Source organism: Tachypleus tridentatus, chromosome 4 (genome assembly GCF_004210375.1).
Source record: "Tachypleus tridentatus isolate NWPU-2018 chromosome 4, ASM421037v1, whole genome shotgun sequence".
Classification (NCBI taxonomy): Eukaryota; Metazoa; Arthropoda; class Merostomata; order Xiphosura; family Limulidae; genus Tachypleus; species Tachypleus tridentatus.
The window spans coordinates 91,411,604-91,433,473 of record NC_134828.1 but is presented as its reverse complement, the minus strand read 5'-3'; the positions used below and the strand labels follow the sequence as shown (position 1 = coordinate 91,433,473).

At 32.9% G+C, this 21,870-nt stretch overlaps 1 pseudogene across 1 annotated transcript in view; it reads left to right on the top strand.

Moving 5' to 3' along the window:
• LOC143249678 (atrial natriuretic peptide receptor 1-like) overlaps positions 1-17,090 on the top strand; it is a 36,606-nt pseudogene extending 19,516 nt beyond the window's left edge. The window contains exons 7-14 of the transcript XR_013027902.1: positions 140-308; positions 3,538-3,687; positions 7,484-7,606; positions 8,787-8,855; positions 9,518-9,692; positions 10,666-10,764; positions 13,309-13,400; positions 14,817-17,090. The product of XR_013027902.1 is annotated as an atrial natriuretic peptide receptor 1-like (transcript). The remainder of the gene's footprint in view (positions 1-139; positions 309-3,537; positions 3,688-7,483; positions 7,607-8,786; positions 8,856-9,517; positions 9,693-10,665; positions 10,765-13,308; positions 13,401-14,816) is intronic.
• Positions 17,091-21,870: the final 4,780 nt, after the last annotated feature.

Here is a 21,870-nt window from a genome sequence, read left to right as displayed (position 1 = left end):
GCTTATCTTGAAACATCTTTTCATCTTGAAGAATTAATGTTTTCAAACATTCATCATTCGTAGCCTCAGTCAATTTTGGATCAAATAACACAAACTGTTGTTTCAAGACAAGAAACTTATCAGATTTTCTTATTTTCAGAAATTATTGAAAATCTTAAAAGAAGAGTAGATCCTCCTTTTCGTCCTCAACTGTCCATCTCAGACTGTCCATCAGGTCTTCTTGAAATCATACAAATGTGCTGGGATGAAGAACCTGAAAACAGACCGCTCTTTCCGGCCCTGAAACAAACACTGAAGACAATGACAGGGTACGATAACGTAAAATCACAAGTTTTGGTTTAGAAGAGCTAATAAGAAACTGTAACTCGTTAGAAATGCTAACTTTTATTATTATTAATTACGAAAACCATAATTTCAGATTAATTTGACACATTAGCATCAAGTAACATTTTTAGAAAGATACTTTCTACTGCGAAACTTTAAAATTTATTGCATTTATTTAGATTATTAAACGACCTGGCATGGCCAAGCGTTTAGAGGCGTTCGACTCGTAATCCAAGGGTCGCGGGTTTGAATCGCGGTCGCGCCAAACATGCTTGCCCTTTCAGCCGTAGGGGCGTTATAATATGACGGTCAATCCCACTATTCGTTGGTAAAACAGTAGCCCAAGAGTTGGCGGTGGATGGTGATGACTAGCTGCCTTTCCTCTAGTCTTACACTGCTAAATTAAGAACGGCTGGCACAGATAGCCCTCGAGTAGCTTTGTGCGAAATTAAAAAAACAAACAAAGAATGTTATTAAATATTTGTTAGTTATTATTTATTGATTCTTTGATCTGCAGTTGTCATTGTTCATATAGTGTTTTATTAATTTACAAAAAATTAAAGTATGTTCAAAATAGTTTTGTATAAAGGAGTTTTAGAGACTTAAGAATGACCAAAACTCTTTTATTTAATTTTTTTCAAATTCCCAGACAAATGTTTGCCCTTGTCTCTCGATAGGAGGCTTATTTTCTTCAAAAGGAGACGAAGTCAGTTGCTGCTAAAATGACGTCACATAAGGTGTGCTTAACGTTCTAATTTATACTCTTGTGACGTCAGATAAATATCGAGAAGAAATGTGCACTTTAGTGGGCTACAACACAGCAAGAAGGATACATTTCAAAAGCAAGAATTAAATATATAATTTTGGTTTTATTTACTTTAGAAATAAAATACTTTCGGAGATCTTGTAGAAGTGCATTTAGTCTTATTGTCGTAGTTGGGCTCTTAGTACGTATTTATTATTTTCATTAGTTAATTATTATAGCACACTTTGGGGGATATAAGATATTTTAACATCAGAAATAAAAAGACCCTGTAATACAATATTGTTATTTATATTTAATTAGACACTCAACGGACTGGCATAGCCAGGTGAATAAGGTACTCAACTCCTACTCCGAGGTTTGCGGGTTCGAATCCCTATTCCCCCAAACCTACTCGCCCTTTCAACCGTGGTGGTGTTAATTATATGACGGCCAATCCCCCTATTCGTTGTTAAAAGAGTAACCCAAGAGTTGGCGGTGTGTCTTGGTGACTAGCTGCCTTCCCTCTACTCTTACACTGCTAAACTAGGGACGGCTAGCGCAGATAGCCCTCAAGTAGGTTTGCGCGAAATTCAAACCAGACACTTAATGCTGTTTTTGTTTTTTTTACTTTATACCTTTTTCAGGAGCTTTCCACCCAAACCGTAAGCTTGTTTGAACAAATAAATGGTCTTCCGATGAGATCATCACTTCAAGCATCTTTTGATAACACTTACATGGAACAATTTGAAGGCAGTACCTCAACACCACTGTAGTTTCGTCACAGAGACAAACAAATATTCAAGACTATCTCCAACAACTAGATTATTTCACCATTAAACGAATACAGAAATCTACTTTTTCTGGACATCTTCATTAACAGCACTTTACCATTACAATACACAAAAACAACGTACACACAAATAGATATTTTCATTACAATTTTTTCTTTGCTTGTTTGAAATTAAGCACAAAGCTACACAATGGGCTAGCTGTGCTCTGCCCACTACGGATATCGAGTGTGTGTGCGTGTTTGTTTAGAGCAAAGCCACACTTGCTATCTGCTGTATACACCAAGGGGAATCGAACCCTTGATTTTAGCGTTGTAAATTCGAAGACTTACAACTGTCCCACCGAGGGACCACGCCTATCGAAATCCTATTTCTAGCGTTATAGGTCTGCAGACATACCGCTGTGCCACCGGAGGACCACGCATATCGAAATGCTATTTTTAGCGTTGTAGGTCTGCAGACATACCGCTATGCCACTTTGAGGCTTTTAATTATAAATCCAGATATTTCCATTACAAATCCAACCATTCACGAGTTTTAAATGAAGAATAGTTGTGAATATCTTTGACAGCAAACCAACGCTGGGAACCAATTTGAATAAGAATCTAGTTTCATAAAAAAACGTTTATCTAGTTTAAACTCGTGTGTGTTGCCAGCTAATATGATACCCAAAACAGTAAACCAAAAACAACTTTACGCTTCTAAATTAGCAGAGAATTTCAAAATAAATCTTTATTTCAAACCTGAAAAAATAAACATCCATAACACCCTAATAAAAGTGAAACAACTCACCAACAAATTATCATGGTCGTGCAAAAGTATGTAAATTGTGAAAAACGGTTCGAATTATAGATCGAAAACTAAAGAAAAAAGCTTTGCGCGAATAATTTCAAAAAACAAACAAATACTGCTTTTGAATATCATTTTATTTATAGTGATAAAGTATAACTTTCAAAGTAAGCTTCATTCTTGATTGTTACTTTACTACGAGTACTTAAATCATTGTCTACTGACAGAACATATTCCAGTTTAAAGTAACACTATATCAGACTACCTTGATATAAGTTGTTAAGAATCTACCATAAACAAATCGAACTGTATCACCGTAATCCTCAACACGTCTTTTTTTAAAATAATATTTCTAACTTACTAATCATAATCATTATCGTGTTTTACTTTCAGTGAGAAATCAGAGCGAAAATTGAGATGTTAAAAAAGTAAAATAAGGAGGTGTAAAATAAAAACATTTTTTCTAATCTACTCTACAAGTATATTTGTTTTTGGAATTTCGCACAAAGCTACTCGAGGGCTATCTTTGCTAGCCGTCCCTAATTTAGCAGTGTAAGACTAGAGGGAAGGCAGCTAGTCATCACCACCCACCGCCAACTCTTGGGCTACTCTTTTACCAACGAAGAGTGGGATTGACCGTCACATTATACACCCCCACGGCTGGGAGGGCGAGCATGTTTAGCGCGACGCGGGCGCGAACCCGCGAATTACGAGTCGCACGCTTTACGCGCTTGGCCATGCCAGGCCAGTCTCATTAGTATAAAGAATAATTCAGTGTGTTGTGTCGGAAATGAACGATTACAGTAACGTATGTACTTATAAGTAATAAGGAAATTTAAATATATGGTTCCTGATGTAATCACTGAAGTTATCGAGGGAACCTGTGTTTAGATGGTCAAGCAACAGAAATTTCATGGACAACTTGTTATCTCGAATGGAAAAGTACGCGAACGACCTTGAAAAGTTGGTTGAAGAAAAGACAGCAGCTTTGGCAGAAGAGAAGAAAAAAAGTGAAGAACTGTTGTACCAGCTGTTACCTAGGTAACAAGAATTACGTATCAAGTTTCAAACTGTGGTCATGTATTATATTTAATAAAACGTTAAGGGCGACATTATTCTCATGACGACATTGAGAATACAATTTTACATTTGTTTGGATTATATTTAGTAACGTTCTTCTATGTATGTATAATACAGAATTATCTTCTGGACGTCTGTGTGTGTGACTTTCACGCCCACGGAGTTTCAGTGATCTCAGCCAAACTGGAATACTTGATGCACTGACATGTCTGACAAAGTTTATTCTTCGTTATTAACGATGACGATCTGACAAAGTTTATTTTTCGTCGTTAATTATGATGATCTCACAAAGTTTATTCTTTGTTGTTAATGATAACGATCTCACAAAGTTTATTCTTTATTGTTAATAATAACGATCTGACGAAGTTTATTCTTTGTTGTTAATAATAACGATCTGACGAAGTTTATTCTTTGTTGTTAATGATAACGATCTGACGAAGTTTATTCTCTGTTGTTAATGATGACGATCTGACGAAGTTTATTCTTCGTTATTAACGATGACGATCTGACAAAGTTTATTTTTCGTCGTTAATTATGATGATCTCACAAAGTTTATTCTTTGTTGTTAATGATAACGATCTCACAAAGTTTATTCTCTGTTGTTAATGATAACGATCTCACAAAGTTTATTCTCTGTTGTTAATGATAACGATCTGACAAAGTTTATTCTCTGTTGTTAATGATAACGATCTGACAAAGTTTATTCTTTGTTGTTAATGATGACGATCTGACGAAGTTTATTCTTTGTTGTTAATGATAACGATCTCACAAAGTTTATTCTTTGTTGTTAATGATGACGATCTGACAAAGTTTATTCTCTGTTGTTAATGATAACGATCTGACAAAGTTTATTCTTTGTTGTTAATGATGACGATCTGACAAAGTTTATTCTTTGTTGTTAATGATGACGATCTGACAAAGTTTATTCTTTGTTGTTAATAATAACGATCTGACGAAGTTTATTTTTTGTTGTTAATGATGACGATCTGACGAAGTTTATTCTCTGTTGTTAATGATAACGATCTGACAAAGTTTATTCTTTGTTGTTAATGATAACGATCTCACAAAGTTTATTCTTTGTTGTTAATGATAACGATCTCACAAAGTTTATTCTCTGTTGTTAATGATAACGATCTGACAAAGTTTATTCTTTGTTGTTAATGATAACGATCTCACAAAGTTTATTCTTTGTTGTTAATGATGACGATCTGACAAAGTTTATTCTTTGTTGTTAATGATAACGATCTGACGAAGTTTATTCTTTGTTGTTAATGATAACGATCTCACAAAGTTTATTCTTTGTTGTTAATGATAACGATCTGACGAAGTTTATTCTTTGTTGTTAATGATGACGATCTGACGAAGTTTATTCTCTGTTGTTAATGATAACGATCTGACAAAGTTTATTCTTTGTTGTTAATGATAACGATCTCACAAAGTTTATTCTCTGTTGTTAATGATAACGATCTGACAAAGTTTATTCTTTGTTGTTAATGATAACGATCTGACGAAGTTTATTCTCTGTTGTTAATGATAACGATCTGACAAAGTTTATTCTCTGTTGTTAATGATAACGATCTGACAAAGTTTATTCTTTGTTGTTAATGATAACGATCTCACAAAGTTTATTCTTTGTTGTTAATGATAACGATCTCACAAAGTTTATTCTTTGTTGTTAATGATAACGATCTGACGAAGTTTATTCTCTGTTGTTAATGATAACGATCTGACAAAGTTTATTCTCTGTTGTTAATGATAACGATCTGACGAAGTTTATTCTCTGTTGTTAATGATAACGATCTGACAAAGTTTATTCTCTGTTGTTAATGATAACGATCTCACAAAGTTTATTCTTTGTTGTTAATGATAACGATCTGACGAAGTTTATTCTCTGTTGTTAATGATAACGATCTCACAAAGTTTATTCTTTGTTGTTAATGATAACGATCTGACGAAGTTTATTCTTTGTTGTTAATGATGACGATCTGACGAAGTTTATTCTCTGTTGTTAATGATAACGATCTCACAAAGTTTATTCTCTGTTGTTAATGATAACGATCTGACAAAGTGTATTCTTTGTTGTTAATGATAACGATCTGACGAAGTTTATTCTTTGTTGTTAATGATAACGATCTGACGAAGTTTATTCTTTGTTGTTAATGATAACGATCTCACAAAGTTTATTCTTTGTTGTTAATGATAACGATCTCACAAAGTTTATTTTTTGTTGTTAATGATAACGATCTGACGAAGTTTTTTCTTTGTTGTTAATGATAACGATCTGACGAAGTTTATTCTCTGTTGTTAATGATAACGATCTGACAAAGTTTATTCTTTGTTGTTAATGATAACGATCTCACAAAGTTTATTCTCTGTTGTTAATGGTAACGATCTGACAAAGTTTATTCTTTGTTGTTAATGATAACGATCTGACGAAGTTTATTCTCTGTTGTTAATGATAACGATCTGACGAAGTTTTTTCTCTGTTGTTAATGATAACGATCTGACGAAGTTTATTCTCTGTTGTTAATGATAACGATCTGACAAAGTTTATTCTTTGTTGTTAATGATAACGATCTGACGAAGTTTATTCTCTGTTGTTAATGATAACGATCTGACAAAGTTTATTTTTTGTTGTTAATGATGACGATCTGACAAAGTTTATTCTTTGTTGTTAATGATGACGATCTGACAAAGTTTATTCTTTGTTGTTAATAATAACGATCTGAAGAAGTTTATTTTTTGTTGTTAATGATGACGATCTGACGAAGTTTATTCTCTGTTGTTAATGATAACGATCTGACAAAGTTTATTCTTTGTTGTTAATGATAACGATCTCACAAAGTTTATTCTTTGTTGTTAATGATAACGATCTGACAAAGTTTATTCTTTGTTGTTAATGATAACGATCTGACGAAGTTTATTCTCTGTTGTTAATGATAACGATCTGACAAAGTTTATTCTTTGTTGTTAATGATGACGATCTGACGAAGTTTATTCTCTGTTGTTAATGATAACGATCTGACGAAGTTTATTCTCTGTTGTTAATGATAACGATCTGACGAAGTTTTTTCTCTGTTGTTAATGATAACGATCTGACGAAGTTTATTCTCTGTTGTTAATGATAACGATCTGACAAAGTTTATTCTCTGTTGTTAATGATAACGATCTGACGAAGTTTTTTCTCTGTTGTTAATGACAACGATCTGACGAAGTTTATTCTCTGTTGTTAATGATAACGATCTGACAAAGTTTATTCTTTGTTGTTAATGATAACGATCTGACGAAGTTTTTTCTTTGTTGTTAATGATAACGATCTGACGAAGTTTATTCTCTGTTGTTAATGATAACGATCTGACGAAGTTTTTTCTCTGTTGTTAATGATAACGATCTGACGAAGTTTATTCTCTGTTGTTAATGATAACGATCTGACAAAGTTTATTCTTTGTTGTTAATAATGACGATCTGACAAAGTTTATTTTTCATTGTCAATAATGATGATCTGACAAAGTTCATTGCCGCACAAAATAAACTAGAAATCATTTTTATTCAGATGTGTCAATTTATTCTTTATTATCAGTTTCCCTAATCAAGTTGGACAAATAATAATAAAGAATAAACTGACTATTTTAACATTTCTTTTATTAATGGTTTTATTATATTTATTTCTATTAGTAACGGCTTTATTTTAGTTATTTTTCACAGCTTCTTTCAGATTTTTCTGTTCTTGACAGTTTTATGTTAATTTTCTCCTCAGATACATCGCTAACCAGTTGATATCCGGAAATCGTGTTATACCGGAAGCATTTGATTGTGTGACCATTTTTTTAGCGATATTGTCGGCTTCACAGCATTGTCTGCCAAATCTAAGCCAATGGAGGTATCTAAAAAGCAATATATGATTGTTTAAGTCCTTGCGGAAAGGTGCTAAACTCTATTTGTGTCTAGTGTGACCAGGGGCGTAGATCCTGGGGGGTATACATCCCCTCCTTCATTATAGGTGGGGGGTATGGTGCATACAATCATTCCCCCCTACAGTTTGGTCTGTTGAATTGTTTTATTGCATCACAGGCCTACAAATTGTGTGTTTGTTCTTGTGATTCTCGTGTTCTTACCAATTGAATTACATAATTAGGCCTAGATGTTCAGTAGCCGAAATGTACATCTTTAATATAGGCGTGCTTCTAAGCTTTTCGATCTAAGCGATAGTTCGTAAGTAACAGTCAGTAGGCCTAAGTATACATGCAAGTATCGTTGCAACAAGCTTTCAGGTTCACGTAATCAGAGGTTACCAATTTGCAAATTGAACAGTCCACATAAGTGGTTACAAAAATCACCTCCCCCCATCGGTGTAAAAAATCTACGCCCCTGAGTGTGACGGTCTATAAAGCTGACGTCTTAAGCAGAAGTATTATAGATTATTTATATATATAGCTTCTTACTTAAGCTATGAAACTATCTTTGTTTATTAATTCATAGTTATGCGTACCAAACAGGATATGACAAAGGGAAATTCATGGTTTCAACGAAAATTATTGTAGATATAAAGAGAATAAAAGTAAAAATATTCAAAAACATACGATGAAGGAATTCAAAATAGTTCTATTTCGTTACCTCACATTGTGCTTACAATCCATAACTAAATAACCTGTTGTTTACTAACCTACACAATATTCTTTAAATAAGTTATATGGTTAATATTGTTGAAAGTCTGGCTAAAATTTTCACTGTCTAAAAAAATCACTTCGAGAATAAATTGTGATATTATTTGTGAAAATAAAATAATATACTTAAGACATTATTTAAAAGAAATACATGTGACAAAGAAGAATAATTCACACGGTTGTTCGATTGTTATAATTTATTTTGTGTACAATATTTAAACATCTTAGCCGATAAAAAAAATTAATAGTGTATTAAACATTCAAAAGATGGCAATAGCGCTGCTCAGTTTTTGTTTATAATAATACTTCGAATATATCCTCAATTTTGATAATGAACTTTACATTTTGGTCCATCAATTTTTAATATAATATTTAGATTTTCTTTTTTATGAGCAGGTTGTAAATGTCTTGAACGATCTTTACTCTTGTTTTGATGTCATCCTTGCAGAATACGACGTCTACAAGGTATTGGCTAATTTATCACCCTTAAATATATGTTGCTCCATAAATTTTTTATATATTTTCTCATATCGTTTACAAAATTGCGATATGCTTTGAATGGTTTATGGAAATGCATACATTGAGAACATTAAGGAAAAAGTATATATTAATTATTCTTATATTTTCTTTAATATATTATATTTTGTTTTAACTTCCTAATGTTTGCTCTAGATTTTCAGTTGTAACTAATCAATATTTTCGTATACGAAGTAATTATATTTAAATATTTGGTACGGTACACACACCGTATCATATTAAGGTTTTTATATGTCGTTGGAGGCGGTTAGTTAACTAAAAACATTCTAATTTTAAAACTTAAAATGACAAATGTTTTTCGTATCTTATGGTTTATTACAATAGTTACATTTCAGGTACATTATTTATTTTTTTACTTATACTGCTGTTCTGTGATGTTTTCTGTGTCAATCATACAATATTTATTTTAGTTTAAGTTGTTTTTAAAGTTTAAAAATATGTTACCACGAATATAGTTAAGAATACCTGTTACAAAACCTCATGTTTGCTATAATCATATACGTTTAGTTTCAAGAACACTTTACTTGTGTTTCACTTATTTCTTTTATTGAGGGGTTACTGAACCGACTTCACGCTGTTAATCGTGTTAGGTTGAGACCATTGGAGATGCATACATGGTAGTGTCTGGTGCACCTGTACCGAACGGACAAAAACACGCTCGTGAAATAGCCCGGATGTCCCTGAAAGTGAGAGAAGCTCTGAAAAACTTTCGGGTCCGTCATCGTCCTGATGAAAGACTGACCATGAGAATTGGTGTCCATTCAGGTAAGATTTTCATTTTTATGTTAATCTATACGAAAAGGTTTTAATCAGTATTTCATGCGTTCTCGAAATATTATTCAAATGTTTTGTAATGTTGTAGCGAGTTACAAATATTTTATTTGAAAATAGTACCTATAATGGTCATCGCTAAATGACATAATAACATATAAATTATACAAGAGTAGTTCTAACAACGTGGAGATCCATGTCGTTTGTTTATGTTAGGTTCCAATGTAAACCAATGAACCCATCACATATAGCTTCCATGTGTCTGAAGCCCTTTTATCTTCCCAAAGACAGTTTCTATTGGCAACAGTTTCCAGACAACCCATAATCTGTATACATTTGTGTATAGTTGGTTTTTAACATCAATCCAGCATTTAATTGAACGTATACGGTAAAATGTACAGAACGGTAAATGATATATTATTCTTGACTAGAACTATGTTAGGAAGTGACGTATAGTTTGTCTGCACTATTGGTCGTTACCTGATAAATTTGATACAAAGTTTCCCGAATGAAATAAAATCATGTTTCTTTCTAAACACTCGACATACATTATAGTGAAATAACTGGAAGAGAATTTGTTTGTTTTTACAACAAATCCACAGTGGAAGACCTGCTGTGTCCACCGCAGAGGATCGAATACTGGATTTTAGGGATGTAAGTACATAAACTTACCTCTGTCCAACAGGGGAACATGGAAGATAGATTCGTTTCTATAACTGATACTTAAATAAATATTTTATACGAATTATTTAGATTGAATATTTGTTTTTACACAGTCATGAACAACAAACATTTGACAGGTTAATAGCATTACAAACTCAAAACTCACAACCACAAGGCTGTTAATCCCAAATATCATCTAAAACGTTATGAAGATATAACTTACAAATGTCTTATTTCATGTTCCAGTGTATCATGTTTACATATCATACACAATACCTTATCTGGTCAATTTATTCTTTTTCAGGACCTTGTGCTGCGGGAGTGATTGGACTAAAGAGGCCCAGGTACTGTTTATTTGGAGACACAGTAAATACAGCAGCTCTTATGGAATCAAGTGGAGAAGGTAGAAATAACACACTTTACGTCACCATCTGTAATTATTAATTAATTTTTAAAGTTGTTACTTTACTTAATTATCTCCTCTTCTTGTTATTATACTTAATTATCTCCTCTTCTTGTTATTATACTTAATTATCTTCTCTTCTTGTTACTCTACTTAATTATCTTCTCTTCTTGTTACTCTACTTAATTATCTTCTCTTCTTGTTACTATACTTAATTATCTTCTCTTCTTGTGACGATACTTAATTATCTTCTCTTCTTGTTATTATACTTAATTATCTTCTCTTCTTGTTACTATACTTAATTATCTTCTCTTCTTGTTATTATACTTAATTATCTTCTCTTCTTGTTACTATACTTAATTATCTTCTCTTCTTGTGACGATATTTAATTATCTTCTCTTCTTGTGACTATACTTAATTATCTTCTCTTCTTGTGACTATACGTAATTATCTTCTCTTCTTGTTACTCTACTTAATTATCTTCTCTTCTTGTTACTCTACTTAATTATCTTCTCTTCTTGTTACTATACTTAATTATCTTCTCTTCTTGTTATTATACTTAATTATCTTCTCTTCTTGTGACTATACGTAATTATCTTCTCTTCTTGTTACTTTACTTAATTATCTCCTCTTCTTGTTATTATACTTAATTATCTTATCTTCTTGTTACTCTACTTAATTATCTTCTCTTCTTGTTACTCTACTTAATTATCTTCTCTTCTTGTTACTATACTTAATTATCTTCTCTTCTTGTTATTATACTTAATTATCTTCTCTTCTTGTTACTATACTTAATTATCTTCTCTTCTTGTTATTATACTTAATTATCTTCTCTTCTTGTTATTATACTTAATTATCTTCTCTTCTTGTTATTATACTTAATTATCTTCTCTTCTTGTTACTATACTTAATTATCTTCTCTTCTTGTTACTATACTTAATTATCTTCTCTTCTTGTTATTATACTTAATTATCTTCTCTTCTTGTTACTATACGTAATTATCTTCTCTTCTTGTTACTATACTTAATTATCTTCTCTTCTTGTTATTATACTTACTTACCTTATCTTCTCTTCTTGTTATTATACTTAATTATCTTCTCTTCTTGTTATTATACTTAATTATCTTCTCTTCTTGTTACTATACTTAATTATCTTCTCTTCTTGTGACGATATTTAATTATCTTCTCTTCTTGTGACTATACTTAATTATCTTCTCTTCTTGTGACTATACGTAATTATCTTCTCTTCTTGTGACTATACTTAATTATCTTCTCTTCTTGTGACTATACTTAATTATCTTCTCTTCTTGTGACTATACGTAATTATCTTCTCTTCTTGTGACTATACGTAATTATCTTCTCTTCTTGTTATTATACTTAATTATCTTCTCTTCTTGTGACGATATTTAATTATCTTCTCTTCTTGTGACTATACGTAATTATCTTCTCTTCTTGTGACTATACGTAATTATCTTCTCTTCTTGTTATTATACTTAATTATCTTCTCTTCTTGTTATTATACTTAATTATCTTCTCTTCTTGTTACTATACTTAATTATCTTCTCTTCTTGTTACTATGCTTAATTATCTTCTTTTTTGTTACTATACTTGATTATCTTCTCTTCTTGTTACTATGCTTAATTATCTTCTCTTCTTGTTACTATACTTGATTATCTTCTCTTCTTGTTACTATGCTTAATTATCTTCTTTTTTGTTACTATACTTGATTATCTTCTCTTCTTGTTACTATGCTTAATTATCTTCTCTTCTTGTTACTATACTTGATTATCTTCTCTTCTTGTGACTATACGTAATTATCTTCTCTCCTTGTGACTATACGTAATTATCTTCTCTTCTTGTTATTATACTTAATTATCTTCTCTTCTTGTGACGATATTTAATTATCTTCTCTTCTTGTGACTATACGTAATTATCTTCTCTTCTTGTTACTATGCTTAATTATCTTCTTTTTTGTTACTATACTTGATTATCTTCTCTTCTTGTTACTATGCTTAATTATCTTCTCTTCTTGTTACTATACTTGATTATCTTCTCTTCTTGTTACTATGCTTAATTATCTTCTTTTTTGTTACTATGCTTAATTATCTTCTTTTTTGTTACTATGCTTAATTATCTCTTGTTATTACACTTAATTATCTTCTTTTCGACCTCATTATAAAATGTATCATTAAGTTTTATATTAAAGAAATTTATAATTCAAATTTTAATTAATTCTAAACTTTACTGCTGTTTTAAACGTAGTTTATATAAAGATATCTTTATTAGTATGTCGGTCAGTCTACAAACACACGTAGTTGTGTATACAAGTACAACAAAACTAGGAATCGATTCAACTGTTTATATATTTACATAGTTGATACAAATCAACTAATACAGAAATATACGTTATTTAACCTAACTTAGTGACTTAAGTATCTTTAACTACCTTCGAAATAAAATCACGATATTTTACAACTTACTGACATAAAAGTAGACGTCAGTTCCTAAACGAGTCGTTATCGTAATAAGATTTAACTTTACACAGAACTGAAGATCCACATCAGTTCTGAAACAAAAAGAATTTTGGATCAGTTCGGTACATTTTACCTGTCACTTCGTGGTGAAACTGAGTTAAAGGTGAGTTTTGTTTGGAATTTATCTTACTTCTCTATTTAATTAATTATTTTTAAATTTATACCTTGTAGATTAATTGCGATGAATACTCAAATATATTAAATTCAACCTAACTGTTCTGAAAGTAGTGGTTTTTAAAAATAACCTTTCAAAGAATGTAGATAGAAATGTATTATAAATAAATTTAAAATTTAAGGATTAATTACTGAACGTACGTAGAAACATTTGTGTCGCACAGCTAATAACCACCATTTGGTTTGTTTTATTAACATTTGTGTATTTCAATTATTTTCTTTCATGGGAAAAAAAATTATGATGCACTATCTTCCATTAATCCTTTTCCTCCAGAAGTACTTTCTAGTTGATTCGTAATTGTTTTCGCCAACTGTTGACTGCATTTCGATATCTGAAATTTCTTTAGTTTCGAAACAAGATAGTTTTGTATTTATAATTCGATTACAAAACGTTGCTATTAAAAATATTGTAATATTAAAATGGAGAAACGAAATGACAAATATCGAGTAAAATAAATTATTAAATGCTATTAATATTTGATAAATTTGATTGTTGGTACTTTGGAAACGGTTCCCTCAGCCATTAGACTCACACTTTCTATTCATTTTAAACTTTAAGCAAATAACTGATTTTGAAGAACTACAACGACTGAACGTTTCTTTCTTCCCAGTGAAGTTTTCCCTCACTCTTTATACACTCAAACTATGAAATAACAATAATCAGATTACCTGTTTCAAATTTTAAGTGTTAACTTTAGTCAAAAGTACAAACCAAATTAAGGCCCGGCATGGCCAGGTGGTTAAGGCGTTCGACTCGTAATCTGCGGGTCGTGGGTTCAAATCCCCTCCCACCAAATATGCTCACCCTTTCATCCGTGGGGGCGTTATAATGTTACGGTCGATCCCAATATTCGTTGGTAAAAGAGTAACCCGGCAGTGGGTGGTGATGACTAGATGCCTTCCCTCTAGTCTTACACTGCAAAATTAGGAATGGCTAGCACAGATAGCCCTTTTGTAGCTTTGTGCAAAATTCAAAAACAAGCAAACCAAATTTTCTTAAAATCGCTTATAAATTTCATTTTAATATTTAATAAAGTTTTCATTACTCATGACTACTGGTTTTCATCACCAGTATTTTAACAAACAATTTATCTTACATACACTGACTTCGTAAGAAATTAGCTATAGAAATATCATTTGATATCAAATTACTTTCATTAGCTTGATTTCGTTTCAACACTTACATTCTATTTTCTTAAAGCCAAGTCTGGTGGCATTAATGAACATTACTTTCTAATAAAATTATCCGACACTTCAGAGTTACAATCATATAACACAATTGAAACTCTTCCAAAATAAATTTAATAAAACCTATATTTACATGCTAATTTGTTCATTCAAAAAGGGTAAAGGATTGTTCCGAACCTACTGGCTGGAGAAAGAAGTAATCTTACTGCCTTGAGAAGAGTGAATCCAGTGAAACATTAGATATGAATAACGAGATGTCCTTTCACATGAAACGTAGAAATAAGATGTATAGTTGTTGTGAATTTGTTGATTTGTTCAAATACCTATTTAACCGAACGGTTTATATCAGACCAATCAGTGTGCTGACAAAGATAAAACAGTTTATTTGTGTAGTGTGTATTGGTCTATAGAAGACATTTTAATACTTGAAATAAACGATCTTATGACACCAACTTGTTCTTTTTATTTTATAAGGCGTTCAACGTTTCGCTTTACAGTTTCTTGAGGAGCGTTTGATGCAATACAGACTGTAGCTGTCAAGACAATGCTTTAAATGGTTTAAATGCGTTTTTGTACAGTGTGCTTGTGACATATTCAGTAGTAAAACCTATTGAAAAAAAGTATTGTAGACATAATTAATTGTTACCTCTGGTAGAGAGAAGATTGAAATAACAAAAAGATAGGATGATAATAATTGGCCCGGCATGGCCAGGTGGTTAAGGCACTCGACTCGTAATCCGAGGGTCACGGGTTCGAATCCTCGTCACACACAAATATCCTCGCTCTTTCAGCCGTGGAGGCGTTATAATGTCACGGACAATTCCACTATTTGTTGGTAAAAAGAGTAGCTCATGAGTAGGCGGCAAGTGGTGATGACTAGCTGCCTTTCCTCTAGTCTTACACTGCTAAATTAGGGACGGCTAGCGAAGATAGCCCTTGTGTAAGTTTGCGCAAAATTCAAAACAAACCAAACGAAGGACAATAATAAACAAATTAAAATCATACGCGCCATCTTTTGTCGTTGCCAAATTGCGTTCCAACCTACTTAAATAATACACAATACCTGTTATCTCGAATCAAGGATGTACCTCAGACTGTGACCAACAGAACAATACTGTTTACACTGGATGTAAAAATTCTTTACCAATCTATACAGACAGAAGTTGTTACCAATACATTGTGTGAATTAATGTATGCACCAGCAATGGACGCTGTCAGAGGAATCTCACATTTAGAATGGATATTTTCCTTTTGACAACAAACTGTAACTCCAGTTAAGTAGTGTCTCAATGGACAAAAGAATCGCTGTTATTTATATATGTTTATGAAACAACGACAATTAACAAATGACATCAAGATACCGCCACCGATCCTGACATCGATGACGTGTTTGGTCTATGGAACTACAAATCAAATTTAGACCTATATTTTGTATACCCCAACATCCAGTTAACCGTAATTCTCAAGCTTCAAAATCTCATTGCAATGTAATAAAGCTGTGTTTGCGACTTAAGGATTGCTATTTTGTCTCCATTGTTATTTACCAACTTACATTTTAACATGTCATCATACGTACACTGGTGCCCCTAGTGTCGCAGCGGCATGTCTGCGGACTCACACCGCTATAAACCCATAGACAGCCCATTGTGTAGCTTTGTGCTTAATTCTAAACAAACAAGCAAAAAACGTACACTGGAGAAACCATAGGAACCCTACACACAAGGATAGAAAAACTCATTGTAGATCTTATAAACAACCATAGTCAGTGGTAAATCATTTTTAACTAATCACAGACAAGTAACACCATGAATAGGGACAAAGAATGACTCCTATAAGTTAATCTCATCCAACAACTACAACCCCAGATGAATAGGGAGAAAAAATGACTCCTATAAGTTAATCTCATCCAACAACTACAACCACAGATGAATAGGGACAAAGAATGACTCCTATACTTTAATCTCATCCAACAACTACAACCACAGATGAATAGGGTCAAAGAATGACTCCTATACTTTAATCTCATCTAACAACTACAACCACAGATGAATAAGGACAAAGAATGACTCCTATACTTTAATCTCATCCAACAGCTACAACCACAGATGAATAGGGACAAAGAATGACTCCTATACTTTAATATCCCTTCATTTTTGGTCCTGTCTTTTAGCTATTTCAATCTGTAACTTTCATAGAACATTTGTTTATTACAGGTAATAGTTAATTATTTCAGCAATACGCTATACTACTTAATATGTTAGAAACACGCTGTAGAAATGCACAGAGTGTATTGGATTGGAAGTTGTTATTTAAACCATTCGAAGCTTTGTACTATCGATTATGATTTGTATTTCAGTGGGGCGCCCCTAAAGAAGCTATAAAGCGAAACGTTGAGTGTCTAATTAAATAAAAGCAACAAGTTGGTGTTATAACGTCGTTTATTTCTAGTATTAAAAGATAAAACGTTTCAATTCATTTCTCTAATTCCTTGCTTCTGTAAGTACAATAATAAAGTGCTTTAAGCATTCACGTGCTAGGAGTTGCAGCTTTGAATGAATGAAAAACAGAAGTAACACACATTAGTCTTTAGTTTATACTTCGATTCAGCTGGGCTTCGCTTATTATGTTACATAAAATATATATCTTCAGGAACTGAAGATACCTGTAATATCGTAACTTACAACATAGAGTAAGTTTGTCCTATCTTGAATATGCTTCAATAATGTGTAAGATTATCCTTGTGGAATATACTTACATTAAACAGGTTATCTTCTATAAAATATACTTACATTAAACAGGTTATCTTCTATAAAATATACTTACATTAAACAGGTTATCTTCTATAAAATATACTTACATTAAACAGATTATCTTCTGTAGAATATACTTACATTAAACAGTTAGATTACCTTGACATCTATTTTGAGGCTTTAAGAAAACATCGTTTACGTCTTCTTCAATATTTTACCCATCGAAAGATAGCAAACACTCGTTCCCAAACTTGTTAGTATTGAAGAACAGCTAACATACTGACTAGACTATGAAAGTGAGCAAAAGTACAACATCTGTCGTAAGAAGACATCAACTGGCGAACGTTTCTGGCTCTCATAAAAATCTTCATTATGCACTGCAATGCAATTATTGAACTGGCAAGACCTGAGCCAAGTATTATCATAACATTAAGCAGATGTCTAAAATTTCAGTTGTAGAAAGTAAACGTTGCAAAGGTCAATGCTGTTTTCACTTATTGGATTTCGTTGTTTATAGAATGGGTTTATAATGGATCCTATCGCCTCTGTCTACTAAACATAGTCATTAAATTTAGCAGGATCAAAAATGGTTCCTTTTACATTAACCCATGTACGTTAATTTTAAAACCAGTAACAACTACAAGATTCATCGTGTGTAAGAAATATATTAACGTCAAAAGATAATTTCTTATTGAAACATTTGCAGTTTACTTCTGTAATTTGTATTTTACTAGCCTAAACCTAAAACTCGTATATCCACCACCCACCCTCGAAAAAATAAAAGCTCGATAACGCACAGTTTGCAATGAACGTGGGAATGTATCCAGTACTCATAATTTATTCATTTATCTAACCATGTCCTTCTGGGAATATTTCAACCTGGAAACCCTACTTTCCCCTTGGGGAAAGGTCACCATTCTTGAAAGAACATCATTAATGTGAACCATATGGGGGTCGCTCAAGAGGGGGAATAAAGTGTTTCTGCCCATCTTCAAAATCAGTGGTTATTACTGAAATTACAACAATCCCAGTGGACCACATTCCAGTCGAGTATCTCGTTGCACCCCAGTTATAATTCTGTGTCTTTGGTCTAGTTGAACATAGCCGTATAATTCACAGTTCATGTGAAGAAATCTCTATCTTACTCCAAGACTGACTTCCCCAGAAGATTGTTGGGGTAGAAATTACAGTGTTGGGTAATAGTGTATAATCATGTTCACCATAAATAGGGCAGCATGGAGTCTGTGACACTTTTCTTGTGAAGTTCCATTAACCCTGAGTAACTGTTACAATTATCTATAATAAATATCTAAACATTTGATAGTAATTATAATTTTATAAAAATAACAAATAGTCTTTCGTGTCTTCTATTTTCTAATTTTTCGGTTATTAAGTTTCTAGCCCACAAAACAAAATCACATATAAAATTAATAACAAGCGACTGTTCTGTTAAGCAGAGTTAACCTCTTATCAAGTCTCTTAATCAGCAAATATCCTTTAGGTCTCCATTGCATCTGACTCTCCTCAATCCAAACATCTTTGGATGTAAACTCATAAGTTTTGTTTCCTTAAGTGTTGGCCCGGCATGTTAAGGTGTGCGACTAGTAATCCGAGGGTCGCGGGTTCGCATCTCCGTCGCGCCAAACATGCTCGCCCTTTCAGCCGTGGGGGCATTATGTAACGTTGAATCCCACTATTCTTTGGTAAAAAGAGTAGCCCAATAGTTGGCGGTGGGTGGTGATGACTAGCTGCCTTCCCTCTAGTCTTAAACTGCTAAATTAGGGACGGTTAGTACAGATAGCCCTGGAATAGCTTTGTGCGAATTTCAAAAACAAACAAATCTTTAAGTGTTTTGTAGAGTGTGTTAAATTTTAAAGAAATAAACAAGGTATATTTATATTAAAATAATATAAGTTAATTAATTAGTAGTAAACATAAATTACTTATTTGATTCTGAAAGAGGAAGAATAAATTAAAGAAAACGAAAATTTATAAGATTTTATAAATTGAAAAAAGATGGCGACGAAAAGTGTCTTCACGTTCATTTTGTCTCCTCGATTAATAACCTGTAGATATGATTATTCTAACAGCGTAAGTCTGTATAATGATTGCATACAGAGATAGATGAAATTGTTCATAGATGATTTTAAAACACAGTAAATGTTATTTAATTTTTAAAATACGAAATGAATGCCAAAGCATCAAATGCTCAATATGCCCAATAGCCATTTCAAAATCAGCTTCCATACGAATTAAAATATAATACGCTGACAGCAAGAAAAATGTTTTAGGTGACGCGTATCATATAATATAGAGTACCTTTCTCTGGAGTGCAAACCATGGATACCTCAACAACCGATGACAGAATGAAGGAGGTCTGACATCAAACTTACATTTGTCCAGCAATTCAAATGAGACAGTCACTGAGGAAATAGTTTCGATATGAACTTGTAGCGCCACCTATTGACGTTTTTCTCCATAAATAGTTGTACCCATCACATTCCTTCTCATTATTATTGCTGCACTCAGGTCTACATCATCTTAATTAACATTTGGATGTATTTTTTCTTCCTTTATATTGGCTCCTTTCAATCTCATCATACATTCTTCTTGTTGCATTTGAAGTTATCTAGATCTTTGACATTGGCTATCCCCAGACTATTCACACAAGTTTTTGGTCCTCTAATATCCGATAGTAAGTCCCACTCCATCTGACTCAACACCATGTTTTTCAAGTTTAGTCCATCTCCTCTCGTCCTCATAAAATATGACAAACAGTTTCATCATTTTTCATTGTAAGTTTTCATTAAGGGCCTCCCAATATCATTCTCTTACTTTTCTATTTCGAAAACTCTCCTTGAACTCAGTGTAAAGCTTATCAATGTGTTTGGGTACATTCTTAGGGTGAACGATGTTAATTAACGTTGCAATGTTCCCATTGTGTAACAAGTGCAGAGGCCAGGTGATTCACCCCATCAGCAACTGTTTGCCAGCCCTGTCTTTCTTCATGAGATGCATCATTCAATCGACAACATTCTTCTTTGATGTAAGAACACCATGTGCTAATGTAGATTGTTTTGCACAGACAGTTCCACATGTAAGTTTGTGTGTCTTAGTTTTTGATTCTCGTGAAGATATTTTTCATCAACAGATTCTGTATCAACAAAAGATAAAGATGACTGTTATCATTTGTCAATTGTGAAAGACACGAGAAATTAATATATAAAAAAACAATATGATTCACTTTATTAAGCACTTCAATAAACATATTATACCACGCAGTTTTGCAACAACGATCCTAGAGAAACTTCAGTGCAAAACTTTAGAAGTGTGGAAAAGTGAAAATGATGGTACTGAAGTATCAAACGAGTGACTGGCTTGAGGAAAACAACTAAGTTAAAGAAACAAATCATAATTTGTTAATAGAAAAAAAAACAATATATATTGAATACGTAACATTTTTATATGTTATGTCCATGAGTTGGATTGGCATGGTCAGGTGGTTATTGGGCTCGATTCGTAATCTGAATGTCGTGGGTTCGAATTCAAGTCACACTAAACATGCTCGCCCTTTCGACTATGGGGGCGTTATAATGCGACGATATGCAATGTCAAACAAGAATCTTGTAGCAACTCCAGGTTTTCGTGAGCATTACCCAAACACCAGCATCAGATAAAATGTCCACAATACCTTATGAGAACATCCAATACTAGTACTTGGTTGACCCTAGTCCAAGTGGACCAGAAGACTGACTCTGGCAGGACTCTCCAAGGCTGCCCGTTTACAGGAATTCAAGGCCACAGTGGTGTGTTTTAGGGTTAGATCCCTCAACCACCAAGATCCTATTCGACCCTTCTGTGGTCGCCACGCACGGCAAACACGAGGGTGAATTTTCAGTTCCCAGAGGCAAACTGCAATTAAAGAATTTTTTTCTGGGAGGTTCCATCACCACGTACAGGAATCCACCTTGAAAGGGGTGCGAGGTCTTGTACCACACCTTGGAAAGATGCTGGCATAACAATGATACAAGCATGGTGGAGAAGGGAAGAGGAGTAAAAAATGGGATGACAAAACCTTCTGACAGAGCTTTCTGGATATGAAAGGGTACTATTACACTATGTAACAGAATTTTTACTTTTTCTTCTTCTTGGACATAAAGTGTTATTTCCCAATTGCTTATGCCTAAAGTAAATGGAAAAGACCTATTTTCTCTTCAAAACTTTGCTTTTGTGATCTGAGTAATGACATTTTCAAATTTACCCATTTTCCAGAACATTCCAGAGATCTTAGTCTAACAGTCAAATGCCAAGCTTTTGACATCTAGGCTCAAGGAGTAGGATTTGTTAGATGAAGTGTGCAAGTCGCAGGGAACATCAACAATATTTTTCAAGCTTCTTCAGTCGTCGAGACTGGCTCTGCTTCTGTTACAATGTATCTGGTCTGTGTGAGGTAATTGGAAT